This window comes from Mobula birostris, chromosome X, assembly GCF_030028105.1.
Source record: "Mobula birostris isolate sMobBir1 chromosome X, sMobBir1.hap1, whole genome shotgun sequence".
Classification (NCBI taxonomy): Eukaryota; Metazoa; Chordata; class Chondrichthyes; order Myliobatiformes; family Myliobatidae; genus Mobula; species Mobula birostris.
In genome coordinates this window covers 65,554,019-65,571,095 of record NC_092402.1, presented here as the reverse complement: position 1 = coordinate 65,571,095, position 17,077 = coordinate 65,554,019, and the positions used below count along the sequence as shown (strand labels likewise).

Here is a 17,077-nt window from a genome sequence, read left to right as displayed (position 1 = left end):
TATGTGAAATTCTCTCTCTCTCTCTCTCACACACACCCACTGTCTCCCTGCAGCTTCTTTCAGGGAACGTGTCAAAATGTTTGCTTTCTCTTTCCTTCTCTCCACAAGTGCACAAAATGGTGACGCTCTCTCACTCTCTCTGCTGGAGTATATGGAAATGGTCACACTGCTTCCTCCAACTCCCTCTGTCTATCTGTCTCTCTCTCGGGAAACATGATAAAATGCTTGATTTTTCTCTCTTTCCAGGACTATAGCAATAATCAATCTCTCTCTCTCTCTCTCTCTCTCTCTCTCTCTCTCTCTGTACCACCCCCTGCCCCCCCCACCCCAGCTAGGATTATGTGAAATTGTGGCTTTCCCTGTCTCTGTCTCTCTAGGAGAATGTGAGGTAGTGCCTCTCTGTCTCTCTCTACCTAGGAATATGTGAAATTCTCTCTCTCTTTCTCGCTTCCTCTCACACCCTCTGTCTCCCTGCAGCTTCTTTCAGGGAACGTGTCAAAATGTTTGCTTTCTCTTTCCTTCTCTCCACAAATTCACAAAATGGTGGCGCTCCCTCTGCAGAAGTATGTGGAAATGATCGCACTGATTCTCAGGATCTATGACCCTTCCCCCAACTCCCTCTGTCTATTTATCTCTCTCTCTCTCTCTCCCTCCCTCTCCCCCTATCTCTGTCTCTGTCTCCCTCCAGCCTATCTCTCAGGAAACATAACAAAATGTTTGCTTTCTCTTTTCTTCTCTCCACATGTTCACAAAATGGTGGTGCTCTCTCTGCAGGATTATGTGGAAATGGTACACTCTGCTTCTTACGATCGGTGTGTCCCTTCTAACTCCCTTTATCTATCTGTCTTTCTCTGTCGAGGAATGATAAAATAGTTAATTTTTCTCTCACTTTCAAGATAATGGAAAAGATCTCTTTCTCTCTTTCTCAGAGTATGTGAAGTAGTGCCTTGTTCACTCTATTTTCTCTCTCTCTCTCTCTCTCTCTCTCTCTCCGTCTCTCTCTGTGTCTCCCTCCAGCTTCTCTCAGGGAACATGTCAAAATGTTTGCTTCCTCTTGTTTTCTCTTGTTCACAAAATGGTGGCGCTCTCTCTCTGCAGGAGTATACTGAAATGGTGGCACTCTCCTTCTGACGATCTGTGTGTCCCTTCCCCCAACTCCATAGAAATATCCGTCTCTCTCTCTCTCTCTCTCTCTGCCTCTCTCAGGAAACATATTAAAATGCATGATTTTCTCTCTCTTTCCAGGACAATAGAAATGATATCTCTCTCTCTCTCTCTCTCTCTCTCTATATATATATATATATATACATACATACATCTTTCACTACCCCCCCCCCCCCGTTTCTTTCTGGAAATGCTTTTTCTCTCTCTCTCTCTCTCTGTGAGTATGTGAAATACTGCCTTTCATTTTTCTCTCTCCTTCCCCCCCCCCCTTGGAGTATGTAAATGGTTGCTCCCTCTCTATCTAGGAGTAGTGAAAAGGTCTTTCTCTCATAGAGTATGTGAAAATCTTTACACTCTTCCTTTTTCTGTGAATCTGTGTCTCTCCCATCCCATTGCCCTCTCCTCTGTGTCTCTCTCTCTCTCTCTCTCTCTCTCTCTCTCTCAGGAAACATGTTAAAATGCTTAAATTTTCTCTCTCTTTCTAGGACCTTGGAAATTCTCTCTCTTAAGCTCCCCCCCCCCCCCCCACACACACACATACCAGAAATATGTGAATGGTTGCTCCCTCTCTCTCAGTAGTACATAAAATGGTGCTCTCTCTATCCAGGAATAGTAAAATGGTCTCTCTCTCGGGAAACATGTTAAAATGCTTAATCTCTCACCGCCCCCCCCAACATTTCCAGGAGTATGTGAATAGTCGCTCTGTCTCTCTACCCCCAGGAATACATGAAATAGTTGCTCTTTTTCTAGGAATATGTAAAATGGTGTCTTTCTCTCTCTACATCTTTATATGCATCTTTCACGACCCTCGTTCTCTCTTGCAGGGACAATGCCAAAAATATTTTCTTTCTTCTCTCTCTCTCTATCTATCTATCTCATTGCTCTATCTCCCTACCCACCTCTCTCTTTCTCTATGGGAATACCATCAAATACCTATTAATACAAATCCTATTTTCATGCACTTGCTCTGTGGCATTCTATGCCTTAGCAACTCAAATATTTGTACACATGCTTTTTAAATGCTGTGAGAATCTCTGCCTCAAAACCTTCTATCTAGTATCCACCCTACCTATATTCCTTATAATTTTGTCTTCCTCTGTCAGGTTTTTCCTGTCTCCTCTGCTCCAAGGATGACAAACCCAGCCTATTAGATCGCTCTACATAAGTAAAATGCTCCATCCTAAGCAACATCTCCATAGAGTCAAAGAGTATACCGCAAACAGACCTTTCAGTCCAACTTGCCTACATGATCTAGTCCCACTTGCCTGTGTTTGGCCAGTACCCCTATAAGCCTTTCCTATCAATGTACCTGTCCAAGGGACTTTTATATGTCATAATTCTATCACTTCCTCTGGCAGCTTGTTCTATATACTCATCATACTCTGTGAAAAAGTTGACCCTCAGGTCCCCTTTAAATCTTTCCTCTCTCACTTTAAACTTATGCCCTCTGTTTTAGAAACCCCTACCTTGGGATAAAGACTGGGACCATTCATCTTATCTATGCTATTCATGATTTTATAAACCTATAAGGTCATCCCTTGGCTTCCTATGTCCAAGGAAAAATATCAAGCCTCACCTTAAAACACAAGCCCTCCAGTCCAGACAGCATCCTTATAGATCTTTTTTTGCTCTCTTTGCAGTTTAATGACATCCACATTAGTCTCCTCTGCACCCCATCCAATGTAAATTTGTTCTTCCTGTAAGTGGGATAACCATGTGTACACACAATCCTCCAGCTAATCAAAGTTTTATAAAGTTGTACAATGAATTCCATGCTCCTATAATTGATGCCCTGGCTAATTAAGGCCAACAGCCCATATGCTTTCTTCACCACCAGAGCTGCCACTTTTTGTACATAAAGGTCCCCTGTTCTTCATTACTCTTCAGGATCCTATCATTCATGGCACATCTGATAAGACCCCCAAAATGCATCATGTTGCATTTATCTTAGATGACGATCCCAAAACTGTTCACAATACTCAAGGTGAGGCCTCACCAGTGCCTTATAAAGCCTCAGCATCATATCCCTGCTCTTGTATTCTAGACCTCTTGAAATGAATACTAACATTATATTTGTCTTCCTCATCACCAACTCCACCTGCAAATTAACCTTCAGGGTGTTCTGCACAAGAACTCCCAAGTCTCTTTGCATCTCAGAGTTTTGGATTTTCTCTCTGTTTAGAAAATAGTCTGCACATTTATTTCTACTACCAACATGCATAACCATGCATCTTCCAAAATCATATTTCATTTGCCACTCTCTTGCCCATTCTCATCTGTCTAAGTCCTTCTGCAGCCTACCTGTTTCCTCAACATGACCTGCCCCTCCACCAATCTTCATATCATCTGCAACATGGCCATAAAGCCAGCTATTCCATTATCTAAATCATTGATATACAACATAAAAAGAATCGGTCCCATCCAGAAAAGTGTGAAGTGATACATTTTGGAAAGTTGAACTTGAAGTCAGAATACAGGGTTATTGGGAGGAGATTCTTAACAGTATGGAGGAACAGAGGGATCTTGGTGTCCATGTCCATAGATCTTTCAAACTTTTGTGCAAGTTGAGGGGGGGAGGGTGGTTAAGAAGGCTTATGGTGTGTTGGCCTTCAAAGGTCAAGATTGTGTTCAAGAGCCATGAGGTAATGCTGCAGCTCTTTAAAATTCTGGTCACCTCATTACAGGAAGGATGTGAAAGTTTTAGAAAGGGTGCAGAGGAGATTTCCCAAGATACTGCCTGGATTAGAGTACATGTCTTTTGAGGATAGGTTGAGTGAGCTATGGATTTTCTCTTTGGAGCGAAGGCAGATGAGAGGTGACTTGATAGAGGTGTACAATATGTTAAGAGACATAGATAAGAATGGACAGCCAGTGACTTTTTTCCCCCAGGATGAAATGCCTAATACAAGAGGGCATAATTTTAAGGGGATTGGAAGAAAGTGTAGGGAGGATATCAGATGCAGGTTCCTTACACAGAGAGGTAGGTGCATGGAACATATTGCTGAGATGGTGGTAGAAGCAAATACTGTACATTCGGGACATTTAAGAGACACTATATAGACACATAGATGAAAGAAAAATGGAAGGCTATGTGAGAGGGAAGCATTAGATTGATCTTGGAGTAGATTAAAATGTTGGCACAGCATCATGGGTTAAAGGGCCTATATTGTGCTATATTGTGCTCCATCTTGGGTACTAGCCTACAAAGTACCCAGGATATCTTCAGGGAGCAGTGTCTCACAAAGGAAGCGTCCATTATTAAGGACCTCCATCACCCAGGGCACGCCCTTTTCTCACTGTTACCATCAGGTAGGAGATACAGAAGCCTGAAGGCACACACTCAGCGATTCAGGAACAGCTTCTTCCCCTCTGTCATCTGATTCCTAAATGGACATTGAACTCTTGGACACTACTTCACTTTTTTAATATACATTATTTCTGTTTTTGCACATTTTTAATAATCTATTCAATATGTGTAATTTACTTGTTTATTTATTATTATGTTTTATTTTATTTATTATTACTATTTTTTTCTGTCTCTGCTAGATTATGTATTGCATTGAACTGCTCTGCTAAGTTAACAAATTTCACATCACATGCCGGTGAAAAGAAACCTGATTCTGATTCTGATTGTGTTCTATGTTTATTTTAAGGAGCAAACTAGACCAAGTTCAATTCAAGTTTAATTGTCATTGAATCATTCATGTATATACAACTAAATGAAACAGCATTCTTCTGAGACCAAGGTGCAAAACGCAGTATAGTCACACACCACACAGCACATATAGTTACGAGATGGACAGAATGGCCTAATTTTACTACTATGTCTTCTGGTCTTAATGCTAACAATCTCCAGACAATCCTCACCCCCTCCCTGAGATATGTAACTACAATTCCTTTCTCCTTGGTGAATACAAATGAGAAATATTCATTTAAGACCACACCCACATCCATTGGCTCCATTCCATGCACAGACTGTCCCATTGGTTCTGAATGGGGGCCATACCCTAACACTGGTTACCCCTTAGTTCTTAATTTACTGATAAAATGCCCTAGGATTTTCTTGAATCTTGTCTACAGAGATATTTAAACCCCCCCCTTTACCCTCCAATTTTTTTCTTTAAGAACTTCCTACACTTTACCGACCCCCGAAGAGCTTTGCCTGTTTTCACCTCTCTATATCTATGAAATGCTTCTTTTTTTAAACTTTATTCAGTTCTCACTATCTGTTGTCAGCCAGGATTCTCTGGACTTGCTCTCAGTACCATTCACACTTACATGTTAGCCCTGATCTCTAGCTATTTCACTTTTGTGGGTGGTAGGTTTACCAGCAAGTAGCTGTCCCAGTCTACTTTTACCAGGTTCTGTCGTATATCGAAATCATTCTCCCAATTTAGAGCCTTAATTTTCAGACCATCCTGATCTCTTTCCAAAACTACCTGGAGACTTGGAGTGATGGTTGCTATCACCCACAGGGACCTTAGCTACTTGTCCAGCTCCCAAATTCATTCCCTCAGAATGAATGAGGTCCAGTAATGCCCCATCTCTAGCAGAACCATTTATATACTGGCTCAAAAAGTACTGGATACATTAAAAAAATTTCTCCCCGCTACACCTTTACCACTAAAGTGATTCCGGTTAAAATCTGAGGTTTGTCAACAGATCTGCTCTTCTATCTCGCAATGGTTGTTGGGAGGACTGTACTGTATACCAAACAAAGTGATTTCCCCTTTTTTATTTCTTAGCTCTATCCATATGGCCTCATTTGAAGAGTCTTGTTGGACCCTCATTATTTCAGTAATGGATTCTTAATATATTTTACACCCATTTCCATGCACAGAACAATATGCTGGTGACTAAGACCCCTTCCCCTTGAGGAGCAGGCACTCTGTCTAGCGCTGCTGATGTGAGGAAGACCCTAGCCATGGTCAACCCAAGTAAATCTGCAGGGTCTGATAATTTAACCGGCCGGGTGCTGAGGGACCGTGCAGCCCAGTTAACTCAGGTTCTAACAGACATCTTCAACATCTCTCTGGAACAGTCCACTGTCCCTTCAGGCTTTAAGGTCGCCACCATCATCCCATTGCTCAAGAAGGCGACAGCAGTTACCTGAATGACTACTGTCCAGTGGCAATGACATCATCAAAACTGAAGTGCTATGAATGGCTGGTTACGGATCACATTAAATCCCACCTTACTACTACATTGGACCCTTTCCAGTTCACTTTTCGGTCCACTGATGATGCCATGGTCTCTACACTCCACTCCATCCTGTCTCATCTGGAAAATGGTGCCTATTATGCCTGGATGCACTTTACTGACTTCAGCTCAACACTTAAAACGATTATCCCTCAGAAGCTGGTGAGTAATCTGTCCTCGTTGGGCCTTAACGCCTCTCTCTGTAACTGGATCCTGGACTTCTTGACAGAAAGGCCACAGTCAGTTCATGTAGGCAGAAACATCTCTCGCTCCATCATACTGAGCACTGACACATCCCAGGGCTGTGTGCTCAGCCCACTGCTGCTCATGCTGCTGGCGCATGACTGTACTGCTAGATCCAATTCAAACAGAATCATGAAGTTCGGTAATGACACAACAGTGGTTGGCCTCATCAACAATAACAATGAGCTGGTACAGAGAGGAGGTAGAGCGCTTGTTAGAATGGTGAGAGCACAATATCTTGAGTCTCAACACGGACAAGACCAAAAAGATGATTGTGGACTTTAGGAGGGTGCAGGGTGACCAATCCTCATTGCACATACATGGCTCCTCCGTGGACAGTGCCAGGAGCACCAAGTTTCAGGGGCTGCACATAACAGATGATCTCACTCGGTCCCTCAACACCACCTCTTTGGTCAAGAAAGCACAACAGTGTCTCTACTTTGTGAGGAGATTGAGGCGAGTGAGACTCCACACGCTCCCACCCTCCCACAATCTCTTTGATCCCCTTCCATCAGGCAGGAGGTGCTGTAGCATTAGGACAAGAACTGTCAGGATGGGAAACTGCTTCTCCCCCAGGCAGTAAGACTATTGAACTTCCTGCCACACCCAGGTTTCATCATATAAGAAGTGCTAGCAGTGAACTGATTACTCTCTCTCTCTACTTGTCTCTGAAAATGATAAATCTGTGTCTCCCTCTCTGGAAACTTGGGAGATACTTTTCTTTCCTTTTCTCTCTCAGGGAGAAGTCAAAATGCTTTTACTCTTTCGAAGAAAATGATGAAATGTTTTCTCTCTTATCTTCTATGTGGAAGATAAAGAACCATTATCACTGGGAAAGAGTGATGTGTTTTTTATTTCTTTATTCTAAGGTTTTTGGAAACTGTTCTCTCATGCAGTGGTTGGTTGATATTTTCTCCACAGTTCTTGTGTGTACTTTCAAAATAAGTGAGCGTTAAGCATTTACTTTAGTTGGTGATCAATGTAAAATTGGCTTGCAGCTGAGTCCATTCTGTTATTGCTTTCACAGGAAAAAAAACATTACATTGGCTGAGAATGAAGCGGTTGATTCTCAGCAATGGATCTGTGCTGCTCTGTTCCCATTCTGTACTGCACTCAATGCTGTTTCCATTTACAAATCAATACATCTCATTTGAATTTTTTCCCACATCGTTCCTTCACTTACCAGTGATCTTTCTTATACGTTCCCACAAAATGATCATTTTACAGATCAAGAGAATCTGATTTCTTTTCTCCATTGGCACTGAAACTTGTTGACTGCAATTCTTCCGAAAGAATTCTGGCACTAAATCCATCCTGAGAGCATGTGATACAAGCTGCTTCCTGATGCTGGTTGTTGAATTTTCAAGAATTGATTGCTTCACTCCGGTTGCCAGAAGAAATTTTTCCAATATATGTATCCCAGAAAGGTATCCATCACAAAAATAGATCCAGCAGTGGCCCCTTTCTTTTGCCCCCCAGATGATTCACAAACATTCATCATTTTAACCACACTGAAGAAGTAAATCTCACTATTTTTCTAGTAGAATGCAAACACAAGGTTTCCAAGAGCTCTCAGGAACAGGATCCTGATGTTCTTTGAAGAACTACTGGGGTCCTTCCAGCTGTTTGGTGGACGACAACCTACAATAAGGGAAAAAAAGATATTCATCATTTCCTATTCTAAACTGGGTTAGCAGATTAGCAAAAATGTTCACAGCATGATTCAACAAACGGAAAAGTGAAAGAAAACTGCAGGCGCTAGAAACTTCAAATAAGAAACAAAAATACTAAGAACACTCGGCAAGTCAGGCGGCATCTATGGAGAGAGAAACAAAGCTAATGTTTCAAGTCATTGATCATTCATTAGATGATTCCAAGAGAGGACCTTTGGCCAGAAACGTTTACCGTTTCTTTTTCCATTGATGCTGCTTAACATGATTAGCGTTTCTAGTGTTTTCTGTTTTCACTTCATATTTTTAGCATTTTGATACGTACTTAAATGGATTTGGGCTTGAACACAAGATGTTTGACTCAGAAACATTGATACCAAATAGCTATCCTGAGTGGTACAACTGTCAATGATTATAACACACTTAACAACCTTAAGATTGTCCAGTGTACATTGTAATGGCACTTGAAAATAAGGACATTGTCATTAAAGTTCCTTTTTCCTCGTGCCACTGTGCCTATTGTCATTTAATCTTTTCTGCCTTCTATTCATCACAGACCTTCATTTTTATTTATTCCTCCCATTTTTCCCTTACCTCTGTACTTTCCTAAAATCTGTTCCATCTCTAACAGTTCTGGTCTAAGATGGTGCTGGTGAAGCCCAGCGATGACTTGCTGGCAGCAAACACAAATATTAACTACCTTATTACTCACACTTTTTATCGAAAACGATCACTGCCATCAACAACTTGAAACTTCCCTTTTGGAGTTGAGTTTATGACCTGGCAGTTTTGCGCTGCAAAATAAAGTCTTGAAGATGTAGGGCAGTTGCGGCATGGCATGTACAAGCCGAATCGAGGCAGTGGGGCCGGGCCCAAGAGTGGGGGACAAGCCAATATTTGGCCACTGGAGTAGACTTAGAGACAATTCAAAGCAGCAGAACTGAGGCTAGGCAGACTCGAAGTGGTGGACCTCGGGCCCAAGAACAAAGAACAAGTCAATGTTTGATTGATTGGAAAGATCGGGTATAGGCCAGATTGAAATGGCGGGTTTCAGGCCCAAGAGGTATCAAAGCCGCAGGGCCCAGGTCCAAGAGTGAGGAATGATCTGCTGTTTGGCTGATTCAAGTGCCGGTCAGATTGAAAAGGCTAGGGTGGCGGGGCTGGAAGCGACTGACAGGCTGATGCTCAGCTCACTGCTCTGCCAGGTTTACTCATCTCTGCGCTGATCTGAGGCTGTGACCTGCAACCAGTGGGCTCCTGGATTGGCTGCAGTGATGACTGGCTTCATGGCTGTGGACTCACTTTCATGAACTTCAGTTCTGAATGTTATTTGCTTACTTTTATTGTTGGTATGATTATTTTTCTATACATTGGGTGTTTGATGGTCTTTTTTCATGAGTTCTACTAGTTTCTTTGTTTTGTGGCTGCCTGTAAGGAGACAAATCTCAAAGTTGTATATAGAATACATACTTTGATAATAAAAGTACTTTGAACTTTCTTCAGCTCTGATTACGAATCATTGACCTGAAACATTAACTCTGCCTAACCTACTGAGTTTTCTATCAGTCTCAGTTTTTAGTTCCAATTTCCAGCATCTGTGCTCTAGTGTCAGGTAATGCTGCCTAACTGAGGAAATGCTCATGAATACCCCTGTGAATCACCCATCTTCACCTGGCTCCACATTAAAGATGATGAGTGGCTGTTGTTGTTCAATCACTTCTTTAACAGCTCATTAAGGTTGTCATATCTGGGGGTGGTAATGGGGATTAGCTCCCACAACCTATTAAATGGTGTGCACCACAAATGGCCTCTGACAACCAAGTCCAGCTCCTGACCTACAAATGTGGCTTAGCTACTAAGCTCGGCAGAACCGTCTCTACTGAAAGAAGAAGGGGCAAAGGCAGGTTTACCAGCTCCTTAAAACCAGTTGTTTTGGGCAGATAGGACTTGTCAGCTGTGGTTGGCAGCTCATCTAAAAGAAGGAAAACTCTGATCTCAAACCTTTGCTGCCTTGCGGCTATTGTCACAACCAGATTTGGCAGCGCCATAGATATGGCAATTGCGCTTGTGAATTTGCACGTATCAGCTAATTATTATTTAATTGTGATAGTATTTAACTCCGTACTTGTCGTTGTAATGCTTGTCGAGACTTGGACAGAGCACAGCAATGCTTCGCTGCCTGTTTGCATTGGCCTTGCCTGTGAAATTGGACCGTCGAGTCAACTGACTCTGAAGGTATTCGTTTAATGTTTGGATGTTCTTTTCAGCCGCAGTGTAGGCTTCGTTTTCCATTCGAGAGTTTTAGTTAATGGCCCTGTTTGGCCTAGAGTTTATTTTTTTATTTTCCCTTTAACACTGTTCGCATTAAAGTCTGTGAACGGGACTCCACCTTCTGCCTGTGGACATGTAAGACACAGTGTCTTTCTGTCTGCTTTCAAATTCTCCCTTTCCCGACTTAAACTTTGAAATTTTAACTTTATTCAGTCGGATCTTTCAAAGTGATAATTATAACTATGGCTACCTTGAGAAGCACGAAAAAAATTCCCGATGCTGGTAATGGTAAATCTAAAAAAAACTGATGAAGCTTCTGAAGAGCCAGCCTGGGTTAATAGATTAGAGAGTCAAATGAGCTCTATTGTCACTGAATTAACTCAACTAAAAGAAAGTCTTCTTCCTTTCGAGGAAAAAATTGACTCTTTGAGCTTGGATCTTAAAGAAGTAACTCGTAATGCGGCTGATATTTCTTCTCATTTGGGAAAAACACAACGTCGGATTGTTGATTTGGAAACTCGTTCTCGTCGTTATAATATTAGAAATGTTGGATTGAAAGAGCAATCAGAATCTGCTGATATACTGGACTATTTCGCTAAAATGTTTCAACCTCTACTTCCTGAGGCATTTTCACAATTGCCCGACATCGAAGTAGCCCACAGAGTTGGAGCTCCGAGGGGAGGTAAAAACAGGAATGTTATTTTGCATTTCCTCCGTATTCGAGACAAAGACCGTATTATTAAACTGGCAATAAAACAAAGACTGTTTAAATTTCAAAGCTCTGAGATTCGTTTCTTTCAAGGTTTTCCACGCAAAGTTGTTCAGCAACGTTCTGGATTCGCGACCGCAATGCGAATGGCCTTTCAAAATCAGATGTATCCTTTCCTTCTTTATCCAGCTAAATTAAGGCTTTTCGCTAAAGACTCAGGTTCATATCTTCAAGGATCCAGCCGATGTACTGTGTTTTATTAATTCTCTCCCAGATGAGTCCGAAGCCTGAAGTTTAAAAGACTTACATTTATTCGATTGTTTTGCGATATAAGGAATGATGAGATCGGAAGAATTGAGAAGTACAGAAAATCTTGGTATTAAAAAGTACCTTTATCTCTGAAATAGACTGGTTTGGACGGTTTTAACTTTAGAAGATATTTTATGGGATCTATTGGAAGACTGTAGAAATCTTAAACCATTTAAAATTTCTTTCTGTTTGCTATATATATGATTTAATTGTTTCTTTTTGCTTTGTATGGTTTTGTTAAGAACTTTCAACTACTATTTTTTTTTACGTTTTGTAGTTAGATGTAAAAATTTAAAGATGGTGATGTTTTTTCCTCTGTGCAAATATTTCAAGAATTTGTTTTGGAAGTGCTTTTTTTCTTATCTAATGTTATAAAGGTTACTTTCTAAATTGAAGGCCATTTCTGTTAACAGTTTTTTCTAATTTAATTGTAATGGATTGTATGTTGACTGTAATGAGTCGTTTACCCGGGAGAGGGAGACAGATTACTGTTTTTAAATTTGTACCTTTTACTTAGGCAGGTGGAGTTCAGAATTGCCTCTATGCATTTCTTGGGGCTTGTGTCAATTAATATCGACTTATTTCTGGGTTTTGTAGGTTGGGTGGGTTTTTTTCTTTTTTTTATTTCTATTTTTTATTCCCATTATGGAATTCTGGAGCGTACACAAATTATTATCATTGTCGTTTATCACCGCCATTTAAAATTTCTTTATCCTGACGTGTTTAACTGTTTTCTTTAGATATAAAGTTTCATGATGTTAGTTAAACAGTTAAATGTCTTAAGTTGGAATGATCCTATTAAGCGTAAGAAAACATTTAAAATTATTAATCGATTCCAACCTGATATAACTTTTGTACAAGAGACACGTCAGGTTATGTGATAACAATCGATTTTTTAAATTTTGGAAGGATCCTCAGATTCACGCAAACTCTCAAAGTAAGATTAGGAGTGTTTCCATTTTTATTGATTCCAGTATTCCCTTTAATCAGGAGGATATTATATCTGATATTAATAGTAGATTTTTGATTGTTAAAGGAATCATTTACAATAAGAAAATGGATTTGGTTAATATATATGGACCAAATACTGATGATCCTTCATTTTTTAAGATATTTTTGGTCTATTACCTGATTTAAATGAATATATGTTATTAATGGGTGGAGATTTTAATATTTTCTTAAATCCCTTGTTAGATAAATCATCATTTAGACATCAACTCCCTAATCGTTCCTTTTTAATTGATTATGGTTTATTCAGTCTGGAGACATATGCATCCTACTGATAGAGAATATTCCTTTTTTTCACATGTCCATAATAAATATTCGAGAATCGACTATCTTATAGCGGACCCTCGACTTTTACTTAACGTTCAGAAATGTGAATATAATGCAATTGTTATTTCTGATCATGCTCCTTTAAATTTAATATTTGATTTGAAAGATGTTGTTTCTATAAGACCACCTTGGCGTTTTCCAGAATATTTGTTACAAAGTTCAGATTTTGTTGAGCTTATTGAAACTCAGATAAAAGAGTTTTTTCTCTTTAATAATACAGGAAACATCTCAAAGTTAGTAATTTGGGATACGTTAAAAGCTTATTTACGTGGTCAGATTATTTCTTATTTAGCTAAGTTGAAGAAACAGACAAAAATAGAATTAGATAAAATTGCTAAACAAATTAAAGAATTAGATAATTTCAATGCAATCTTTCCAAACGTTGAATTGTTTAAGAGAAGAGTGGAACTACAATCACAATATAATTTATTATTAACTTATCCTATTGAAGGATATTTGCTTAAATTAAAAAGTCAGTTTTATATTTTTGGGGATAAAAATAATAGGCTATTAGCTTCCCAATTAAGGGCTGCTAAAGCTAAAAGACAAATTTTAAAGATTCGTAAAGATAATGGAGATATAGTAAATAATTATGACGATATTAATAATATCTTTCAGGATTTTTATTCCGATCTTTATAAATCTCAGCTTCCAGCAGATCCCTCTAAAATGAAAGCTTTTTTATATAAAATTAAATTTCCTCAAATTACTGCTGAAGATCAACAGACCCTTGATGCTCCAATTGTTGAGCATGAAATTCAGAAAGCTATATGGTCAGTGCAATTAGGTAAAGCTCCTGGACTCGATGGTTATTCGGTAGGATTTTACAAAAAATTTGAAAAATTACTTTCTCCATACCTTTTGGAAATATTTCATGTATCTTTTGAGAAAGATAATTTACCCTCTTCTTTTTATGAAGCTTCTGTTTCTTTAATCCTGAAGAAAGATAAAGATTCAACTGAATGCTCATCTTATAGACCTATTTCGCTATTAAATGTGGATGCTAAAATTCTTTCCAAGATAATGGCTAACCGTTTGGAAAACATTTTATCTAAAATTATCTCTATGGATCAAACAGGCTTTACTGGAGGCCGTTACTCTTTTTTTAATGTTCGGAGATTGATGAATATTATATAGTCCCCATTATCCAAAACACCCCAATGTGTTATTTCTCTGGATGCAGAAAAGGCATTTGATAGAGTTGAATGGACTTATTTGTTTAATGTATTAAAGAGATTTGGCTTTGGTAATAATTTTAATAAGTGGATTCAAATGATCTATTAGAACCCTATTGCTACCGTCATTACTAATAATCTTAGGTCTCCCTTTTTTTACTTTCATGAGGTACTTGACAAGAGTGTCCATTAAGTTCTTTATTATTTAATCTCGCATTGGAGCCTTTGGCTATAACAATTCGCGAAGCTAAAAATATTTATGGTGTTTCTATAAATGGGACCATACATAAGATTTCTCTTTATGCAGATGATCTTTTGGTTTATATCTCAAATCCTGAAGAATCTATTCCTAATCTTTTGGAATTATTAAATGATTTTGGAAAATTTTCAGGATATAAACTTAATTTAAATGAAAGTGAATTGTTCCCTTTAAATGTTCCTGTTTTATGTATATAAGGATATTCCATTTAGAATTGTGAGATCTTTTAAATATTTGGGTATTATCATTACAAAAAAAATAAAGATCTTTATAAAGCTAAGCAGTTCCTTTATTGGACTCTATGAAACAATTATTTTCTAGATGGAATCCTCTTACACTTTCTTTAATAGGTCATATTCATGCCGTGAAAATGATGATTTTACCTAGATTTTTATATATTTTTCAAAATATACCTATCTTTCTAACCAAAAAATTTTTTGATCAAATTGATTCTACTTTTTCGTCCTTTATTTGGAATAATAAAAAACCAGGAGTTAATAAGTTCCATTTACAAAAATCTAAAAAAGAAGGTGGACTCGCGCTACCTAATTTAAGATTGTATTATTGGGCTGTTAATATTCAACAATTATGTCTTTGGTTATATTGGCTCGATAAGAACCAGAAACCAGCTTGGATTGATTTAGAATTTAAAGCTATTAATCAATTTTATTTAACTTCACTGTTAGGAGCTCCATTACCTTTACAACTTGCTAAAATTTCTAATTTAAATTTCTACCCTGTTATTAAACAGTCCTTACGGATTTGGTTTCAGTTTCACAACTCTTTTAATTTCAAACAATTTAAATTGTCTAGTCCTGTATTTCGAAATTTGCTATTTAAACCTTCAATTACTGATCCCATCTTTCTTTTATGGAGAAATAAGGGGATTTGTTCTTTTGCAGATTTATTTAGTGATGGTCAATTGATGTCTTTTAAAGAGTTAATTAGTAAATATTCTCTCTCTCACACACATTTCTTGCAATATTTACAGGTTAGACATTTTTTACAAAAATATGTTTCTACGTTTCCATATATGCAAGAATCTGATTTGTTGGATACTATTTTCAATATGAATCCCTTAGTGAGAGGCTCCATTGGTAGAATTTATAATTTATTTTTACTACAAAATGATAACCTCTCAGTAAAGATTAAACAAGATTGGGAGAGAGAACTTAATATGACTTTTGTTAATGAAGACTGGTCGCAAGTTCTGAAAATGGTTAATTCTTCTTCGATATGTGCCAATCATTGTTTAATTCAATTTAAAATTGTTCACCGCTATTATTTAACAAAGGAGAGGCTATCCAAAATATTCCCTAATATAGATAATTACTGTGATAGGTGCAAAAATGAAGTAGCTACTTTGTCACATATGTTCTGGTCATGTCCCTCATTGAAATCTTTTTGGAAGTCTTTATTTTCTACAATTTCTAAAGCTTTGAAAATTAATTTACAACCTAATACATTGACTGTTCTATTTGGAACAGTTCTGCATCATATTCAGGGTATTTCATCTTCAGACCAACATGTAATTGCATTTGTTACATTGTTGGCAAGAAGGGCTATTTTATTGAAGTGGAAAGATACCTCTGCTCCTACACTAACTCAATGGTTTTCCCAAGTAATGTTATGTCTTAGTTTGGAAAAAATCAGAAGTAGAACCTTTGATCCCCGATTTGATTTTGAGAGAAGGTGGGGGTCTTTTGCTAAATATTATCATTTAATTTGAATCAATTTACATGGTTTCCTTCCAATTTTATGTTATATAAATGTGATTTGGCAGTTGTTGTTTTCTTTTTCTTCTTTTATATATATATATATAAATGATTGTAAGATGTATTGCTCCGGGAGTTGGTTCCTAATGGGGTTTTTTTTCTCTTTTTTTTTGTTTTATAGTTAGTGGGTTTTTTTAGTTAGCTGGGGTTCTCTTTTTTCCTTCTTTTTCTTTTATAAATTTTTTTTTCATTAGCATATATATGTTTTTATTAATTATATATATACTAATGTGTTGAATTTCTGTATTTGATAACTGTGGAAGATTATATATTAATAAAAAGATTTAAAAATGAAATAAAGTCTGTGAACTATCGACCCGCTTCAGTGTCTCTCACTCTGCACTTGGGCCATACCTGAACCGGGTAACAGCAATAGGCCCTCATCGTTCCTCTGCCTTGGCGCAGGTCCAAGAGTCGGTGGGCAGCTTCCTGACCCCGAACTGGAAAATCAAAAACCCTCCTTAATTCCGCCACGAAATATTGGAACGACTGGGCTGCGGGGTATCCTTGCTCCCGTAAAGCGTTGAACAGGCTGAGTGGAGGTTCATCAAGAAGATTGACCATGTATGCCAGTTTTCGCGCATCATCACCAAAACAGCCAGGCTGGGCTTGGAATGTCAGCTGGCATTGGGTAATAAAATTCCTGCAACCATCAGGATCACCAGAATATTTGCCTGGTGGTGGAATACTGGGTTCCAGTACGGTCGTGGGAGTCGCATCTGGTCCGGGCACGGGAGCGGGATCATTAGTAGCAGAGATCGTCAGGGCAGCAGAATTGAGTTGGTGAGAACGTTAATGGCTATCAATTGATGCTGGCTGTTCACAGTAAGTTCGTGGACGGAGGCCGTGAGTGTAGAAATCGCAGACACCTATGTCCGATTGTTTGAACAGTTGCGGCTCAGGATGATACCTGTTCCTCCAAGTGAGACTGGGTGTCGACACAAAGTTATCTGCCTCATTGCCTCCGT

The 17,077-nt window shown here is 38.6% G+C and overlaps 1 long non-coding RNA gene across 1 annotated transcript in view; it reads right to left on the bottom strand.

Moving 5' to 3' along the window:
- The window catches only part of LOC140191741 (uncharacterized), a 52,422-nt gene that overhangs the window by 29,759 nt on the left and 5,586 nt on the right, over nt 1-17,077 (bottom strand). Inside the window, exons 5-6 of the long non-coding RNA XR_011883902.1 lie at nt 13,759-13,836; nt 7,790-8,247 (exon numbers count right to left, since the gene is read on the bottom strand). This is a non-coding gene — a long non-coding RNA (uncharacterized lncRNA). The remainder of the gene's footprint in view (nt 1-7,789; nt 8,248-13,758; nt 13,837-17,077) is intronic.